Source organism: Vombatus ursinus, unplaced genomic scaffold (assembly GCF_900497805.2).
Source record: "Vombatus ursinus unplaced genomic scaffold, bare-nosed wombat genome assembly UNPS02006174.1, whole genome shotgun sequence".
NCBI lineage: Eukaryota > Metazoa > Chordata > Mammalia > Diprotodontia > Vombatidae > Vombatus > Vombatus ursinus.
Window position 1 is genome coordinate 13,228 of NW_020945952.1, and position 16,026 is coordinate 29,253.

At 39.5% G+C, this 16,026-nt stretch overlaps 1 pseudogene; it reads right to left on the reverse strand.

The window, feature by feature from the left end:
* Positions 1 to 12,715: 12,715 nt before the first annotated feature.
* Positions 12,716 to 14,134, reverse strand: LOC114032955 (annotated as a pseudogene).
* Positions 14,135 to 16,026: the final 1,892 nt, after the last annotated feature.

The window sequence follows — 16,026 nt, forward strand, 5'->3', positions numbered from 1 at the left end:
AACACTAGTACTGTTAGAAGTCTGAACTCCTTTACCATTTATTAAAGAACTTATTATGCTATAGATTTTTTAAGTGAATAATGCATATATGGGTTCTTTGTGGCTATCACCATGAAACATTTCTCAAGGATAGGGTAAATACTAGACAGTGTACGACGAAAACTAACAGATTCCCTCCCTCATGCTCTGGACAGGAGTAGGGAACCCGAAGCCTCAAGGCCACGTGGTTCCTCCCTTTGGCAGTCTAGGACATTGGTTCTCAACCTGGAGTAGCCAGAGAAGTAGAAGAAGCTTGTCAAGAATGAACAGGGAGTATTTGGTAAATTACTAGATTATCCCATACAAATTAATCAATTTATTTTATTTCTTTTGTACATAAAAATGGTAAACTATAGAATTTATTTCCTTCCATATTGAATAGGAGAAATTGGGAAAGCTTCTGAAAGTCTTGTAACATAGTAGACTCTAGAATATGTTTCTTTGCATGTTGAAGAGGAAGTTCAGAAAGGTTTACTGAAAGCCAAGGGAATTAAAAAAGGTTGAGGCCCTTTGATCTGGGGACTTACAGACTATGATAGGTAGCTGAATAAATATTGAAGCACACATGGATGATTTATACAAACAGAAAGGCAATGAAATATTCTGAGCTATCGAGAGGAAAACTTGGAAGTCTGTCATATTTAAATACATTGAGGTGCAATTTTTGTTTCTTGAAATATATTTTTAAAAATCATCTTTGGAAGATATCAGAGTAGCAAGAAGTATCACTGAGCTTTGTCTCTCTCCAATCTCCTTAGACTTCTTGCACCAGACCAAAGTCTGATCAAGAAATCCGAGACATAGTGTGTCATTTTTCCAACCCAAGTTGGCACAGGGAAGGAGACAGAGATGTCTGTGGACAATGGGGTTGAAGTCTGGCCATAAACAGCGTGGATCATTCCACGTATGGAGAGCCTGTGTACCAGGATAAGAAAAGGTCCCAGCACAGCAGACTCTTAGCTTATTCAGGATGCAGGAACAGTGTAAACTGGCAAGTCTGTTGCTCTCTACTCAGCTCTAGATCACAGACCCAGGGCTGAGGGTCCTAGGCTGTCGACTGAGCTAAAAACAAGTTCAGAAGAAAAGAGAAGTTATGTGCCTTAGATCCCAGGAGCAGAGCTAGATCTCACTTCCAGATTTCAGCACACTCTGAAGCCTGCAGTGGAGAAGCCATGGCAGGAATCCCAGGCCAAAGGGGAGCCTACACTTCTGTCACTATGAACCAGCAGAGATTTCCAGCTGGCTGGGTCTAGCAACAGTCTACTGGAATTTGAAATGGTATTAGAGCACAGGTGTATAGGTGTTCCCTACACTGCTGCAGACACAGATCTAGTTCCCTTTTCATTGAAAGAAAAATACAACAGCAGCTAAAATTTAATCCATTATTGCAAATTCTAGTTATTCTTTGTCTACTCTGGTCATCATCTATAATGAAGCAAGAATCTGTGAAAGCCTTCAGCTGCTTGTTATTTCATTGTTTAAACTTACAGTTGCCGCTTAGCAACTGGGCCTTCCTTGATCTGTCATTTTAATTACGTAATGAACTCGTTCAAAAGCAATTCTTCTTTTCTTTGTTTATGGAAGTGAAACAGGAACTTAGTGGTCACCTGGGAATTTTCATTACAAGGCATTTGTATGCTAGACATGGAGTTTGAAATGTCTTTCTCCATGTGTGCTTTTGGTCAATAAATCAACATTTCTTAAATATCTACCAGGTGCAGGCACTGTTCTAGGCCTTGGGAGGTGAAGATGGAAACAAATAGAAGTCCTCAGGGAGTATATACGTTACTGAGAGGATACAACATGTATACACATGGGTATAATATGAGATTTAGTGGAAAGAGGACTGGACTTAGAGTCATAAGATCATAGATCTAGAAATGGAAAGGAGCTCAGAGGGAAGCCATCAATCCGACCTCATCACTTTTCAGCTAAGGAAACTGAGAGGTTTCTTTCTTTCTTTATTTATTCTGGTTTAACCAGAGAGGTTAAATAACATGTCCAAGTTCACATAGGTAGTGAGTGAGTCACAGGATAATTAGATCATAAATTTACAGCAGAAAGGAACATGAGACACCATCTAATCCCACCCCCTCATTTTACAGGTGAGGAAATTGAGATCTAGACAAGTTAAGTGACTTGGCTAAGGTCACACAGGTAGAAATTAAGTCAGAGGATGTTGGACCAAATCCTAGCTTATCCACTATGTGAGTGGACTTTTTGACCAATTTTATGAGGCCTCCAGTCAACTTGATGAGATTATAGGATATGGCCCTGTAGGGTCCCTTGCTGAAAAAGCATATAGATCTCCTCTGATTGGTTAACAGTGAATGAGGCTGCCTCTGAGATGATTAGTACTTATGACCTCTAAAAATGAGTTGTGAAATGGCTCTATCTACACTCACACACTTTTTTTTCTTTTTTCTTTTTCCTGGGCTTTCTCTTACTTGTACTATCAGATTTGAGAGCAGCAAAAGGGCAATAGTTGGGGAGGGGGGAACTTCTTCTTGCAACCCCTGTCCCACCACTCCAGAAACAGAAAGTAGCCAGGTCCATGAACTTCTCTCTCAGGCTCACCTATACAAGCACAGACTGTTCACCATGTGTTTCCCCTGACATTTGCCCTTTTCTGTTTCTCTGTTTCCTTTTTTCTGACCAAAGGCTAGAGTTCTGGTAAATGGACTTTGCATAGGAGTTAATGACTTCTCAAGAAATCCAGACTTTCTAAGTTCAAAAATCAGGCACCAACTTCCACAGAGGGAGATGATTTCCTTATTAGGGGGCATGAAGAATGAAGTGACTCCTTTACAGAAGATCTTGCCTTGTAGTTAAAGTACTAAAGTCACGGCATCATGGGAGTGGGGTAGGGAAAGATCAAAACCTTGTCAATTCTGATACTGTCATGAGTTGCTGGAATGGTGTAGGTCTGAGGCAAATGGCAGTATTTGCTCAGCAATCCCTCAAAGTGTCTTTACTTTCTACAGGAATTCTAATGGGATATTTGAGTTTTTTGTCTTTCTAAATTTGTTCATGGGTTCCAGGGAGTCTTCTGTGTCTGAAGAATTTTCTGCAACAGATGAAATAAAGGCAGTCAAATACCCCCACTACCCATGTTGTATATTGAGTGCTTCTGGGGGAGCCAGAGATTCTATTAGATGTTTTTGTAGAAACCTACATACAAGCAAATCTACAACTTCATTCAGGAGGTTTGCTTGCAGTTTCCAGGGTAGGAGCAAGAACAAAAGAGAGAAAATAAGTACTTTAAGATTGGACCATAAACTCAAACCAGGTCTGTGAGCCCAGAGTCCAAAGGATGGGGCAGGGAAATTGGGAAAGGAGGGGTTGGACCACAGATCGTACCTGTTGGAAGTGGGGTAAGTCACTTAAACCTTAACTTCCTCATCTATAGAATGAGGGGATAGGACTACATGGCTTCTAAGATTTTTCCCAACTTCAAATCTGTGATCCAGTGATGTGAAGGGGGAGAGCTCACTAGCAATTGGAGAGATGAGGGAGAGATTTTGCTGATGCCTTGGAGGAAGATAAGGATTCTCTGAGGTATGGATGGAGAAGAGATGGATTCCAGACATGAGGAATAGCTTATGGAAATGCACAGAGGCAGGAGACAGAATGTCAAGGTCAAGGATCAACTAGTCATCCAGTTTGTCAGGAATGGAGACTGTGTGAACAGGAGTAATGAGAAGTAATGCTGAAAATGTAGGTTGGAGTCACAAGAATTAGGAGTTTGCATTTTATCTTAGTGGAAACACAGGGCCACTAAAGATGGGGGAGATGTGTTCATATCTGTACCTTAAAAAGTTTATTTTTGCAGTTGTGTGAAGGATGGATTGGGGAAGGGGGGAGAAACTGGAGGCAGGGAGACCAATTAGGAGACTATGGTCATAGTCCAGACAAGAGGTAATGAGAGCTCTAGGATGGTGGCTATGTGAGTTGAGAGAATAAGTTTAACTTTAGGGATAATAATATTGAAGTAAAATGGAAAAGACTTAGAAACTGATGGAATACCAAGGTGCTGATATTGATGGTCGTGACAGAAAAGGAAGGAGGGAAAGATCCCAAGATAACTCCAAGGTTACCATCGTGGGTGACTGAGAGGATAAGATGATGGTTTCCCATCAAAAGATTTAGGGAAGTTGAGAAGTGGGGTGGGCTTAAGGGGGAAAGATAATTAGTTCCATTTTTGACAAATTGAGCTTGAGGTGCCAACAGGACATCCAGGTGAAGATGTCCAGCAGGGGACTGACTGTGGGGAACTGTTATTAAGCCTAACCCAGATTAGGGCTAGATTTACATGTGTGGTGTGATTTGTATAGAGATGGTAAATGAGCCTATGGAAGTAGATATCATCAGTAAAGGAGAGAGAAGAGAAGGCCTGGGAAGGAGCACTGGGCAATACTTATACCTAGGGGATAGGGAGATGGATAATGATCCAAGAAAAGAGACTAAGAAGGATAGGAAAAGCAGGAGAGGGAATTGTCACAGAAGTCAAGGGAGGAGAGAACATCTAGGAGGATGTTGGTCAACAGTATGAAAAACTGTGGAAGGGTCAAGTAGACTGAGGACTGAGCAAAAACCACTAGATTTATTAGTGAAGAGATCATTGACAAGCCTCAAGAGGGCAGTTTCAGTAGATGATGGGGTCAAAAAGTCTGATTGTGGATCATAAGAGGGTGATGAGGAAGTGGAGGCGGTGAGTATAGATAACTCTTTCTAGGAGTTTGGCAGTGAATGGAAGGAGATATATAGTATGATAATTTGAGGGAGTGTCAGAGTGTTTGAAGGTAGCTTGGTGACACAGTGGATAGAATGCTGGGCCTGAAGTCAGGAAGACATATCTTTGTGAGCTCAAATCTGGCCTCAGACACTTACTAGCTGTGTGACCCTGGGCAAGTCACTTAACCCTGCTTGCCTCAGTTTCCTCATCTGTCAAATGAGCTAGAGAAGGAAGTGGCAAACCACTATAGTATCTTTGTCAAGAAAACCCCAAATGGGGTCACAAAGAGTCAGATACGACTGAAATGATTGAACAACAACAACAACAGCAACAACAACAACAACAACAACAACAGAATGTTTGAAGGTGTTTCAAGGCTGGGGGAGACATGAGCATGTTTAAAGGCCGTGGGGAAGGAGGCAGTAGATATGGAAGAATTGGAGAAAAGAAAGAGAAAACGGGAATGAAATTGATAAGGCAAATTTCTGGAGGACATTGGAAAGAACAGGGACCAATGGTACAAAGGGAAGCAATAGCCTTGGGAAGAAGAAGAGGCACAGGGCAGCTAGGTGGTACAGTGGATAGAGCACCCAGCCTGGAGTCAGGAGGACCTGAGTTCAAATCCAACCTCAGACCAGACATTAGACACCTACTAGCTGTGTGACCATGGGTAAATCACTTAACCCCAATTGCCTTGCCAAAAAAAAGGAAGAAGAACCGCTTCTTTCTCAGAGACTGGAATTATAGAGGACAGGAAGAAGTGGATTTGTAAAAAGAGTGCTGAGGTGTGGGGCAGGTAGATGAGTGAGCTTAGGACAAGAGACCTCAGTTTCCTCAGTAATGTTGAAGAGAAGGTCTGCTCAGAATGGGAAAAACAGATTTCTCATTAAAGGGAAAATCTTTCCTTTCCAAAGGCACTTTTAAATTGTCTCTACAATGAATTTCTTCATTAAGGTTAGGGTCTTGAAAAAAGTACTGTAAAAAGAATAAGTTGTAGTTCTATGCCTGGAATGTCCTCCGTCCTCACTTGTCTCTCTGAGAATCCCTGGTTCACTCCAAAGTTCAGCTACAATGCTAGCTTCTACATGAATACTCTGCTGGTTTCCCAAGATATCCACAACCACAATAACAGCTAACATTTATATAGCATTTACTGTGTGCCAGACCCTGTGCTAAGCGCTTCACAATTGTTATCTCATTTGATCCTGGCAACAATCCTGGCAGGTAGGTGCTATTATTATCTTCATTTAACAGATAAGGAAACTGAGGCAAACAGAGGTTAAGTGACTTGCTCCGGGTCAATTAGTGTCTGAGACAGGGTTTGAACTCAGGTTTTCCTGACTCCAGGCCTGGCACTCAATACACTGCCCCACCTTTTAGTATTTCTACTTCTTCAAATAACTTTGTATCTCTTTTATATCTCTCTAGTATCTATGTATGTTTATGTTATCTTCCCTAATAGAATGTCAGGTCTTTGAAGTGAGGGACTGGTTTAGTTTTTGTTTTTCTATCTCTACAGCCTGGTATACAGTTCCAGGTATTATTAAATACCTAAAGAGTAGGTATTTAGTGAATACTTATTGATTGATTGGTTTATTAGGATTTAAATTTCTCTCTGAGTTAGGCATATCAGTCACTTTAAGCCTTTGCTTTCTTTCTACTTACGTTCAACCTGTGTCAGTAACTGTTCTGAACTCATGAATGTTAGCACCCTTGCAAATATCCCTTTCCTTTTTCCAAGTCCTGCTTCTGCTTTGTTTGTTCTGATCATAGGTTGATTGCCATGCCGTATCTGTCAATGATTGACTTTCATTCGCAACTCTGGAAATAATGAAAAATAAATTATTTCTATGCGTTCTTGTCCATTAAAATAAAATAAGCACGTGATGGTGCTTCTCATTTTTTGAATCATTCAGAAAAGCATTGAACAAATGCTTCCTTGTGAAGTTTAATTCCCCCCTCCTTCACAGGTCACACACTTTCCCCCTGGGGAACAAATCAAGTTGAACCATCTTTCATATTTGTAGAGCAAAGACACATAATTCCTCCCTTCTCAGAAGGTTGAGGAAGTTACCTGAAAAGGTCATATTGAGAGGTGACTCAAATAGAGTCACTGTTGAATAAGAACATAAAAAACAAAGATGAGTTTCTGGAGTACAGTATCCCTGGGGCATTGTGACCTTACTGATTTGCTGCTCACTCTCTATTGAACATTTCAGTCACAAGGAAAGCAAATGTAGCCAACAGAAAAATCGTTGTAATCACCCAGGACTTTTTAAAGACTTTTACCAGAAGAGTCAGGAACTGTAAGCATCAGTCAATTTGTGATATTATTAATAAGGATACCACTAATAATCTCTTGCTATAGGAGTGCTATTCCAGATGAAGTAGCATGCTTAGATGTATAGTTAAATCATTTCTGTGAAATCGAGAGTTTTGTTTGTTTAAAAAAAAATTGCTAAGCTACTTTAGGTTTCTGAGTAGGCATATTTAATGAATATAGCATGGGAGGAGATCTGGATTACGGATTATTTCATCTGCCAATGAAAGAACCTGAAGGAGGTGGTAGTTAATGGTCCTGAACCTGCAAAATAGTAAGAATGATAATTTCTCCATGCCTCCTCATCTCTCCAGGGGATCATAGGACCATAGACAGAGCTGGAAGAGACCTTAGAGGACACCAAGTCCAACCCTTTATTTTTATAGGTAAAGAAACTGAGTCCCAGAACAGGGAAATGGTTTCCCTAATGTTACACAGACAGTAAGTTTCAGGACCAAGATTCAAACTCAGTTTCTTTGACTTGAAATATAGTGCTCCTATACTTCCACTGCCCTGTGTTGGGATGTTCGGTTGTTACATGCTGCTTAATGGAATGTCCTTAAAAGACATATTAAAGTCATAATAATGCCTCTGAGAGGCTCATTGTTATAGGCATCTATCTAGGAGTAGTAGACATGACTGAAGAAATAACCTCAGGAACATTGTGGCAGAACTTCTCCAAAGACTCCATTGGCCAACATTACCATGGTTGTTACCCATTTCCTGGAATTAGGTGGGGAGAGTTGTCAGGAAGCTGCTGCAAGGGGAGCAGGCAGGACTGGATGAGGGGAGGAAGGACTGCCCCTCTCTCAGATTTATCAGACTCTAGGAACACTGTCCTCTATATCTACTTCCTTTAACTGCATTTGCCCTAAACCCAAGACTTCCTCAATATGGCCTTGCTTGGGACTTAGATAAGAGAGCTTCTACTTTCAGACTATTGTTTTTGGAGAAGCTTTCTGCCCCGGAGGACTAGACTTTATTTCTTTGATTTTTTTTTTCATCCTTTCTGGTTTTGTCTTTCTTGGGGGGGATTTAGAAGCTCTGTATATTTCTGTGAGGTTAAAGAGGAGCTGAATCATTCATTTTCTCCATCATTCTTTTCTCTTTCTCACTTTGCCTAAGGAGTTTTAGAAGCTCCAGTAGGATTCTTTGAAAGATATCTTTTCAATTTTGCCCTATATTCTGAATGGTATTTTGCCTTCAAGTTGTAAGCCACAGTTCTATCTCCATTAAAGAAAAATCTACATGTGTATGCACACATTCATTCCCTATTTCTGATGAGCTTTAGTTTCTACAGTCTCTTTTTTGTTCATCTGTGTTTTCTGCTTAATGGCGTGTTTTTATCACTAGAAGGTATTGTGGCAGATGAAAGATGAAATGACTGAGGAAACAAAGATTCTCACTTCTGAGCATATTGATTTATCAAGCCATGCATGCCAATTGCTTAACAAACCAAGTCCAGGCCCCTCATCTTTGGCGCTAGACCCCGGCTACAGGGAGAGACAGATTTTAATACACTAAAAGCAATTAATCAAATAAGACCAAATAATTAAAAGAAAACAATGAACAAAATTAAGTAATCTGATTTCTAATTAGAGGAAAGACTAGAGACTTTCCAAGTTGGGCGGGGTAGAGTGAACAGGCACAATTACCTGAAATCAGAAAAAGAGGTGTCCTGCTACCCCACGTAGTATTCAATCAAAGGAACATGGAAACAATAACTGATTGACCAGTACAGGGCCAGTTCTCAGATAAGACACATAGGTTTGTTTGAGATTTATAATTGTGAGAAAACTCCTTGTATCAGTCATCAGTTATGACTCAGTTTCTGGTCAGTATAACCTAGGTCCTTAGTTAAGGGTCTCTAAGCAGCAGGTAGAGGTGGTCCAGCTTCCCAGCCAAGCAGGGCTAGGTTCAAACAATACAACAAAGTTTTCTCCCAATTCCCACAATTGAAAAGTTTTCTCACAGGACAGAAGTTGGACTAGACCCATAATTGAATAGAAAAGGAACTGAGCAAGCTCCAGAATTGAGTCACAAGATGGAGTCAGTGTGGTTCACTCAATTCCCACAATTAGCCATTTGCTGTTCTAATCCCCTCAATTCTCTCACTATAAAGCCAAATTCTCCATGAAGAGTCAATATCTAATTGAGTTGCTTTTCCCTTTTTGATGAACAATAATTTGTAAATTTTTATCTTAAATTTAAATTTCCACAAAGTGATTGGTATATATTTTTAATTACACATGCTTAATAAATACACATTCCTGTTTTTGAAAAAAATATGTATATTAGCTTGTCATTGAATATAATTTATCATGATGTACCGTTGCTGAAGGCCAAAGATTCAAATATCATACAACTCTTTAAATGTTGAGTAGTATAATTGAAAAAAACTGGAAAAATGGAAAAAAAGCAAGCAACAAGGTATTATGTTCCATGTACCGTGCTAAGTGGGGATACAAGAGAGGGTAAAAACAGTCCCTCTTTCCAAGGAGCTCACATTATAATGAGGGAGACAATATGCTGACAACTATATACAAACAAGATATAGAGGTAATTTCATAGAGAAGGTACTAGCATGAAGAGAGGTCAATTTGCAGCCACAGGTCCTACATTCAAAATCTGGGTCGATGACTTATTGTTTTTGGGTAAATCCCTTAACTTTCCTGGCCTCAGTTTCCTCACCTGTAAAATGAGGGGGGTTGGACTATATGACCTTTGAGGTAATTAGATCTATGATCTTATGCTCTGATGACCATTGAAGTGCCTTTCAGTTTTAAATCTGTGATCCTATGATCTTAAGAATATAAGTAAATTATATAAGAATATAAGTAGGAATATAAGGCATGATGTTTGTGTTCTCCGGGAGAAAGACTTCATATGTATATTAAAGGAATATCTAGGCTGACTCTATTGTCTTCCCTTCTCATCCACTCCAGGTATCTGCTCTTGTCAGTCAATAAATCAATAAACATTTATTAACCACCTACTACGTGCCAGGCCCTGTATTAAGGACTGTTCACCAATCCTTTTCTCAGGGTGGAAGGACAGTCATGGACTCTTTACAGCCAGCCCTGTCTCTGTGGTGGTCATAGCCGCTCCCTAAAGGACTTTTGGTGGTTAATAAGCTTTACTTAGCATAGAGGTCAATAGGTTTCTATTTCATGGGTGGAGTAAGAGATTTCAGCATTCTCTCTGACTAAATGACCTTGGAATTTAGTACTAGTGTGATTCTGGCATATCTTAGTAAATTACTCACTGTGTGATCTAAAACATGGCAACAAGGAAGCTCATATCATATATCTAGTTTTCAATTAGTAATTATCTTTTTACATACCCAAACTTCAACATAGGGGTTTGAGACTGAGAATATGGAAACTCCCTAGGGTCAGTGGTGGGAGTTGAGGTGGTGCTAGAAATGGATTAACTCTCTACAAATTGACCTAACTTCTGTGGTCTGTGGGGTGTGTAGGGAACAGTGTACTACTTCAAGCATTCTTACAAGGAAAAAACCATTGTTAAAACCTCACAAATCGTTTTCCTGTGCACCTTTCAAACATATAAAGCACCCAGAGATGTGCTGGAGCCAGCTCAAACCATCTAGCAAGAGCTGATTGTGACCTTTTCAGCATGAACATTTATACCTTAGAAACAGACCCATACTACAAATCAGGGCTTAATTCATTATTTTGTTGATTGTCTAGACTTAAGAAAGTGTAGTAGAAAATGTTATAAATGCAGATTAAAATGAAAAGTGTGTCATGGATACATTTCTTTCTCTTGGAGAGCCAGTTGTTAAATATTTGCCAGTACAATACTGGAAGCATTAGACCCTGGAGCATAATTTTTGCTCATGTGACAATTTATAGAAACATGGATATAGAGCAGGAAAGAAACTCAGAGGCCATACCTCACAGAGGTAGCAAAGTTTTTCAACCCAAGCCCTCAGACTCTGTTTGTTAAGAGCCCACCATACCACGCAGGCTTAAACTATAGTTTTTTTTTGTGTGTGTGTGAAAAGACCAGGAAGTAAGTAGAAGAGGCCTTCTTTCCACCTTCTGTGCCTCACTTCTTGGGTGTCCAGTGTCACAGTCTGCAGAACAGAGAGGCAGGTATTTATTAGAGCAAGACATCTTGTGTTCTGAGAAAATTCCAAAGCAGTTTGCAAACTAGAACCATGACAGCTATTGAAAAGCACATGGCAACCTCATAATATAATTCATGAAAGGAAATGAAAACAGATTTTTTTTTCAAACAATGGCACTCATTCTCCAAACTGGGTACATTGAGTCCAGCATGGTATGAATTTTTTATACAGAACTTTTAACTATTAATACAAATGCCAAGATACTACACAAAGCATCTGCAGGTACTTTATTTTTTTAAATCAGTTTTTGAAGTGCTCATAAACATTTCCTACATAATCCAACATGCAATAGTGAAAGGGTACATCTTTCAAATCTACATACAATGGAAAAACAAATCTCAATATATATTTATACATATATACACATGTGTATATATATATATGTGTGCATAAATATGTGTGTAGATATATGTGTATATATCTACACACACACACACACACACACACACATGAAGTTTAACTAGTAGACACCAGGCAAGTTGACAGTTCTATAATCTACAAGTGAAGAATTATCTAAAAATAGTCAGAATTTATTCAGCTTCAGTCATTTTCATAACCAAATGTTGTTCTGATTAGTAAGACTTGCTGCTAATCAGGCTTCAGGTGTGTACCTATACCAATTTATGGTACTGCTCCTAGATTGGTTGTTCTTCACAATTACTCATATAAAAAATTGTGCTGCAAGTAGGGGCAAGCATTTGTAAAAAAACAAGCTTGTCGCATGAATGAGTGTGATGCAATTCCTTCCCAAGCAATGGATTTTCAAGTTATCAAGTTGTCACCAGGACTATTTGCTTATTGTGAGTCCAAGAAGATACGCCGGTCTCAAGAGGAGCTGAAAATCAAACTTAATGTTTAATTACTGCTACTTTTGTCTAGGGTGAAAGATTTATCCATGGGACATTTAATGTCTTAAAAAATTACTACCAGAAATAGGTGCACTAAATTTATTTTTAAAAACTATTAAATGTTTCTTACAAAAGAGTATTTCATTCTGCACACTGCTCTGAATAGATGCCAGGGACACATGGACTACTGATACTCTGTCCCATCTCCCACAAGAAAAAAAAATTACAGTGACCACAAAGGAAGGTGTTAACAATAGTTACAGGAGGGGAAATATTATTATTATTATTATTATTTTTTTACCACCAACAATGAACAAAAATAAAATTCACTCTCTCTGCTGCTGTTTCAAAATTTCAGTGTTAGTTTTGTGCACCTGTCCTTCCTGAGCCCTCTCTCCTGCCCCGATTTGTAAGGAACTAAAACCTTACATCTGGTGAACAGCAAAGATTCCACTACACCTCAAATGCAGAACACCTAGGAAACAGAGGAATGATGGCTTTTTTAACAGAAGCAGATAAAAAAACAAAAAGATGCAGGACTCCTTCAGTTCTTCACTAGTCTTAGAAAAGCTTTTCAGAATAATGCTTCATACCATAAAAAAGAAAAAAAAAATCTTCCATTAGAATCCTTCAGCATGTGCATACTGCTTCACACTGTTTTGCAGTAAAATACTGTGCATTATATATCTGGTCCTGTGTTCCTGTAATAGTAATAATTTGATCCTCAGATCCTTCCAAAGGTTCATCAGTTTTGATTGATGCTCCATATTGATGATGTATTTGTTTGATTCGCTGACCACCTTTTCCAATAATAGATCCAGTCAAATCTTTGGGAATAATTACTTGTGTTATAATAATGGGTCTGCCAAGATCACTGTATGAACCATGGCACCCTGTGTAGGAATAATCATATCTAGAACCACCTGTAAACTCATGGTACTCAACCTGTGGTTCAGAAGCCATCCATCTGCCATTTGGAAAGGACTCCATGTATCTATTGCAGAGTCCTAAGTCTCATCAGCACTAAAACGAACCATGCCATCAAAATGATCACTGGGTCCTCCTCTTTTGTCATAAGCTGTATGATCTCCTCCTCTAGATGGTGGTGGTGGAGGAAGAGGAAGATTTTGAGCTCTGCTGCCACACCTGTCACCATGTCCAGGAGAAGGTGGTGAGGGTCCTCTGCAAGGGCTCATGTTATCATAATCTCTTCTAGATGGGGACATAGGATGCCCACCATGACCCAGGGGCATCCTATCAATGTCTCCTCTTCCCCACGTGGGAAATCCCATAAGGCGTCCTTGTCGATGATCAAACATCTTTGTAAAACCACAGTAGTCATAGGTTTCATCACAGAAATTGGGATCATAGGGTTGTGCACATCCTTTGATGGGAGACTCAGATATAAGATCCAGTATGACCTTTATGCATTCCACAACCCTAACAGGCTTTCCACCAATAAGAACAACTCTATTTGTGGAATGAGGACAGCATTCCTGGAAAAACTTGATAGTTGCCTAAGTGTTCTCTAGAAGTTCTATGATTTCAGCATCTTTGACCCCAATAATTCCTCCTGCCAGACTCTGGTGAAATATCAGTCTTAACTCAAAGTTAAGACTTAGTCAAAGTCACTTCCTTTATAGTGTTGGTAATTTAAGCATTCTGTAGCATCAGATTTGAGCAGGAGCTGGCTAGTTGCAGTGGGTGATGGCAACTGCAGGCCCTCTTCCAAGGTAGGGAAGATTTTCTTCAGAATTTCTCCAATTGTTTCAATATCTGTACCGATGCTCAATATGTGCTCAGAGACTGAAATCCTGGCATTGTAGGCTGTACAAAGTGTTTTAATATTTTTGCCCCCTTTCCCAGTCACTGCTCCAGCATTCTTGCTTTGAAGCAAAATGGTGAAGTTCAACTATTTCATCAGTGTTTCTAGATCTTTTAAAGGCCTGGCCCTCCTCCATAACTTCAGCAGGGTGCTTACCAAATTCACCAATGACTTCAGTATTGGGGAAGGTTTCTTCTGGCTGCTCAATCTCCATTTTCTCAGATTAAATGGGTAGACAATGGCATGAGGCCGCCTTCTCTTCTACAAACCTGCTGCCCTAGACCAAGAGTGAGTGCAGACCCCTTAATCCCCTCCTGCACTGCCTGTGCTCCCTCTTCTTCTCAAAAACAGTTTCTTTATCAATTGAAGCAGCTAAGGAATCTCGGGTACAATAAAGTGTGATTACCTCAGCTGGTATTTGGCCAATTAAAGAAGAATCAGCATTCCTGTTTTTGCAAAAGTTGACAGGAGACCTGGAATAGGGAGGCTTACCTCAGAATGGTATAGGATTAAGCGTGGAGAACCTGCGGCCTCAAGGTCACATGTGGCCCTCTAGGTCCTCAGGTGCTTGGACCTTTTGTCTAAATCCAAACTTCACAGAACAAATCACCTTAATAAAGGGATTTGTTCTGTAAAACTTGGACTCGGTCAAAAGGCCGCACCCAGGGACCTAGAAGGTGGCCTTGAGCCCGCAGATTCCTCACCCCTGGTATAGGATCCCTTCATCCATCCTTATGCAGCAAACCCCTTCCCCCACCCCTCCCTTTCCCATCTCTCCCATAGCTTTCATTTCTGAACCCAAGGCATTTTACATAACCAAATCATCTCTCATGAAACACCTCCTATGGGAACAGCAATTTCCTTTTTTTTTTTTAAACAGATGGATACATTAAATTAGATTGAGAGACTTACACAAAGTTACAAAACAAGATAAAAAAACCCAGTTCATTAGCACCTTATTTTTCCTCTAGTCCACAGTTATTTCCTCATTTTTTTCCTATGAAAGTCACTTTTATTGAGTTGATGAAACACTAGTTGAAAATAAAATCTGGGGCTCTTTTTGTTTACTTGATATTCGTCATTGTGGATATTGTCCTTCTAGCTCTGCTTACTTCATTCCACATCACTTCAAACAGATTTTCCCAAGTTTCTCTAAATTTCTCGTACTTGTCATTTTATATTGGTTGATAACATTTCATAACATTCAGATGCCACAAATATAAATGAAAAGGTTGCGAAAAGGAAACAACTGAGTAATTGAAAAACCAAAAGGGGCCTCAGAGCAGAGAATTAGAAGCATACATTCCTCTTTTCATCAGGGATGAGGGAAACTAAAAAGGGATGATGTTACAGATGTCAGGCTCAGTTGCTCTGTTAGTTGTTTTTGTTAATTATCTTTATTTATTAGAAGGGAGGGTTCAAGTCTAGAGTGGGAGTAGGGCATTGGGAAATGACTGTTGTAAATATTTTTTTAAAGAAAAAATATGATGGAATTTCTTAGGTTATTAATCATCTTGTGGCAATTTAACTTTTAAATTTAACAGTTTAACTTGTTTGCAACTTAATCAGGTTTGTAAAACATAAATAATTCTAAATGTGACTTTTTGTTTTTTTGGAGAGACTGGGTTTCCCTATTTTCCCAAGCTGGAAGTCCTTTGAATACTCACAGACCCAATCCAGCTACTGATGAAGTAAGAGGTTAAACCTTCTCCATTTCCTGTCTGAGTAGCTTCATCCCTCCTTAGGCAGCAAACACCTCCTCCCCCTTCCCCATTTCCCCTGTAGCAGAGATTAACATACACATATACATAAATATATATGAATGACATATTTTTAAATTTAATCTCTGTTATTACCAGTTTTCCATCACTTTCTTAAGTCTAGACAACTAATAAAACAATAAGTTAAGACCTGATTTGTTGTTTTGATGACTGTTCATATTAAAAATGTAACAATTGACCCTCCCTAGCAGATATGATTATCTCACACATATTCCTGCTATGAACCCATCATCAGTAGGACATGAGCTTTAGGGAGGTGTGTGTGTGTGTGTGTGTGTGACATATGGACAGAGAGATAAAGCATGTTTCTCAGGCCATAATAAAC